At 50.1% G+C, this 4,350-nt stretch overlaps 1 pseudogene; it reads left to right on the top strand.

Annotated features, from left to right (window-relative positions):
* Positions 1–2,303: 2,303 nt before the first annotated feature.
* Positions 2,304–4,091, top strand: LOC111152550 (annotated as a pseudogene).
* Positions 4,092–4,350: the final 259 nt, after the last annotated feature.

Genomic DNA, 4,350 nt, shown 5'->3' with positions numbered 1-4,350 from the left:
CCTACTGTTCCACTCCTGCTAGACTCCCATCCTTGCACACACAAACCTGCCCCTCTTCTAACTGGCACTCACACTCAGTAACTGTAGCTAACTTCCACTGAGCACTGACTATGGGCCACGCACCATACAATAAATTGTTTCACTTCATTTGCAGGGCACCCAAAGATAGCTACAGCTAATACCCCCCACTTTACAAGCGAGGAAACAGGTTCAGAGAGGTCGGGTAATGCATTGGTCAGGGTAGGCTAACCGCTATCACAAAAAAAACCCAAAGCCTCAGTGACTTAACATAGTTAAAGTCTAGGTCTCCCCCACATCCCTGCGGGCAGAGGGCATGAAACAAAGGACTTAGCCAGCCATCATTCAGGGACCCAGGCTCCTTCCATATTGTGACTCCCCCACCTCCTACACTGAGCTGCCACTTAATCCCTGGCAATTAGATAGCAAGCAAGAAGGAGAGAGCAAGAAAACCCGTGGCTCTTCCTCCCCTCAACTCACAGTGACACTTGACACTTCTGCTCACAGTCCACCAGCTAAAACTAATTTCTCAGGCCCTCCTAGAGGCAAGAGGCTGGGGAATAGCCTATCTGTGCTCCCAGGAAGAGAAGAAAAGAAACAGATACTAGTGAACAATAGTTTCTACCACAATGAACCTGCCTAAGATCACACAGCCAGTAAGAACCCAGACCCTCACCTCTTTATCACTGAGCTACACGCCATCTGGAGAACTGTGGAGGTTTTAAAACGGAGCTCCCAAATTCTCTCCCATTCTTCCAATCAAAATGTAGGGTCAATGTCAAACCTGGGTCCTGTTAGTCCTTGACTAACAGAATACAGCAAAAATGACACTATGACCATGTCCAGTCTCTGAAGACACTGGCAAGCTTCTACTTCCTATCTCTTGGGATACTCTCTCTAGAAATCCAGCTTTCTCATTGTGAGGAAGCCCAAGCTAGTCTATAATCAAAGATCATCTGTATTTATTCCAGCTAACAGCCAGTGGGAGGTTCTAGCCATCATCTAGAATCATCCACTGGATGTGTGAGTGAAGACACTTCCAGATGATTCCAACCCTCAGCAGTCAAGTCATCCCCAGCATTTCAGTCTTCCTAGCCAAAGCCCCAGACACCATGGAGCAGAGACACCACCATGGCTGTGCCCAGCCTGAATTCCTGACCCACAGAATCCGTGAGCATAAGAAAATGGGTGATTGACACCACTAAGAGTTAGGGTGGTTTGTTACGCAGCAATGATAACTGGAAAAAGAACTTATTTAAGAATTTCATGTTGGGGGGCGCCTGGGTGGCTCAGTCAGTTAAGCATCTGTCGTCTAAGGCTCAGGTCATGATCTTGGGGTCCTGGGATCCAGCCCCATATCAGGCTCCCTGCTCAGTGGGGAGTATGCTTCTCCATCTCCCCATATCCTTCCTCACTACACCCCCCCACTTGTGTGCTTGCTCTCTTTCATATAAGTAAAATCATTTTCAAAAATTTCATGTCAAACAGTCAAACAGATCCTATTACTTCTGGGGGGAGGGGAGGCTTCCAGAATCTTTTTTTTTTTTTTTTTTTGAAGATTTATTTATTTATTTATCTGAGGGAGAGAGAAAAAGAGAGCACAAGGGGGATTGGGCACTCAGTGGGGAGCCCAATGCAGGGCTCCAATCCCAGGACCCTGGGATCATGACCTGAGCTAAAGGCAGATGCTTAACAGACTGAGCCCACTCAGGCGCCCCCAGAATCCTTTTTTTGTTCTTGTGCTATTTGATATTTTCCTCCGCAATAAAAATTATCCACAACAAAAATTTATAACTCATCATAAGGGGAAAAAATGTTTTAATGGTATACCCTCTGCTCAGTCACTAAACCCCATTGCCCCCTGTGTAATCCTGTCCCTTGACTTTGCCAGTCAATGAGACTCCTTGGTCTACGTGGTAACACTGGGCGGCTATGCAGATCCCAGAGGTCCTCAATGCTTGTTCCAGGAACACGTCAGTGGCATCAGCCGTCATCTCTAACCGTCCTCTTTGAAGCACTAAGCCGGCTTCGGTGAGGATGAGCAGGGACTTGGGTCAGCCCCAGCTGTGCACGCGAAAATAACACTATGAAGGGGGCCTCCTTCCTGGTTATGAGTAAAACAGGGCCCAGAGATGGTCTGCGAAAAGGTTGCCAAAGACGCCAGGACGCTGCCTGCCTTCGGACCACGGCTCATGCTGTTTCCCTACGTGGTGTGCCCTTCCCAGGCACAGAGGACTAACCATGGAAGTGAATCAGGAAAAGGAAGATGGCAGTGCCCAGCAACCATGAGGAGAGAGGACACGGGGACCCCAGGGAGCAGCCAGAATTGGGCACCCGCACACTCTCTCCTCGTGCCCTCCGACAGGCTGGTCGGAAGATGTGTATGGCTTCCAGAAAAAGGGGCACTGCAGGAATCCCCTCACACGGATGCATCTTTTCAGGACTGTCCATAAGCCGTGGGGGACATTTCAGCTCCTAACCTTCCTCCAGTGCCTGCATGTCACGCAACTGGACAGAAGCCGCAACCAGCAAGTAAACGGAAGTGAGACCAGCGCCATTTTCTTTCCTGGAAAAAACACCTTTGGGTCAGGCCATAGCAGACATCTAGGACGTGAGACCTCCTCCACCCACCAGTCTGCCTCTGTCCGCAAAGCCAAAGGAAAAAGAACTAACTGCTGAAGCGGGAACCAGCTTCCAGAAAGCAGTGGGGAGACCTGAAGCGGCGTCTGGATGATTTGCCAGAAATTCTGGCTCTGCTGTCCAAGATCCAACTCACAGCTCTCAGCTGGGTTTACAGGCTCAGGGACCTACTGACTGGTCCTGCGTCCTACTTCCTTTTCTCGTAACAGGCCTTGCATCCTGTGCCACCAACTCCAACCATCAGTTTTTTGAGGCGTCATTGGATTCAAACATGAATAGGACAAAAAACTGACCTCTGGTGCGTGGACAGATCAGTCCGTGACTGAAGGTGTCCTTGGCCACTTGCTGTGCTGTTCCAGGACATGCCCTTCCAGCCGAGGGGAGGTGGTGAACCCACTCCACCTGCAGGAGCCCTGGGGGCCTTCCACATTTCCCTGTATACCTGCTGCTTTACCCCGTTAAGAGGATCAGCGTTGTCAGCATGTAGGTCAGCACTGAGGGCCATCCCACCTGTCATGCACGGAACAGCAGCTACTGGCAGACTCCATGCTGGAACATTTATTTCTTCCAGGAAGAATCCTCTACTCTTACCAGTTTCCCTCATTTCAACGCCCTGACCTGGGGACTCTACACAGACTCTCCCGAGGCTACCCCATGATGTCGGTCACCCACCCAGCCCTGTGCAGGGGCACTGCCCTGCACCACTGCCTGGCCTTCATCGGACCATCCTCAGTGGCCCCCATCCTGGATGTCAGCACATGGACCTTCCCCGTCATCCCCCTCCCCATCAACCTGTGTATTTCCTATTGTGACTTTCGGTTCTCCGGGGATGCAGACCAGAAGAGCTCCCAGAAGCTGCTCTTCCCCAGCCCTCCGGCACCTGCTCTGCTCCCACTGCTCCCATTCACCTGTGCTAAGTGGCCCCCAGCTGGAAAGGGGCCAGGGAAGAGCCTCAGAGTTGACATCACATGGGCATGTGGGAAGAAAACAGAAACAGAAAACATTCAGGGAGGCTCACAATTTTTGTTATCCCTTTGCTGTTAGACAAGAATATTCTGGTAATTCAGGAGCTCGAGAAGAGAGATTGCTGTGTCTGGTACAAGACTAGAATCATTTGGTGCTCAGTGATCACCTGATGACTGTCTTTCATGGTAACGTCAAAAAGGCTTCCCAAATAAGACAGAGGTTGGCCCAGGTGATTAGGATGAGAACAGTTTTCTCTTTAAAGGTCTTTATATATTTCTTTCTCCAATTCCCTTTCCCCCAATTGTTTTTCTTCCTCATGCAGATGTACAAGTGCACCTCTTCCCCCATGGCCCCTCGTGCACGTGCACATGCACATGCACACACACTCACAACGTTCTCATGCATATTCTCAACCACATATCTCCCCAATGTAGAACACCAAGGATGTGCCGCTGCTTGGCATGTGAAGGGAGAATTCCAAGCAGCTGCCTTGGCAATCTCAAACGGGACTGCCAGCCCCTAGCCCACCCCCATTACCCATCAGCATTTCAAAAACTCCACGGAATCAAAGGCATCTTTATAGTTCACTTTAAAACACAGGAGGTATCCCGAAGCACCTGGCGGGCTCAGTCCAGGATAGAGCATGTGACTCTTGATCTTAGGGTGGTGAGTTCGAGCCCCGTGTTGGGCGTGGAGCCTACTTAAAATTAACAGTAATACTAAGTA

This window comes from Enhydra lutris, unplaced genomic scaffold (assembly GCF_002288905.1).
Source record: "Enhydra lutris kenyoni isolate GAN:26980312 unplaced genomic scaffold, ASM228890v2 scaffoldscaffold29, whole genome shotgun sequence".
Lineage (NCBI taxonomy): Eukaryota > Metazoa > Chordata > Mammalia > Carnivora > Mustelidae > Enhydra > Enhydra lutris.
This window is presented reverse-complemented; position numbering and strand designations above follow the sequence as displayed.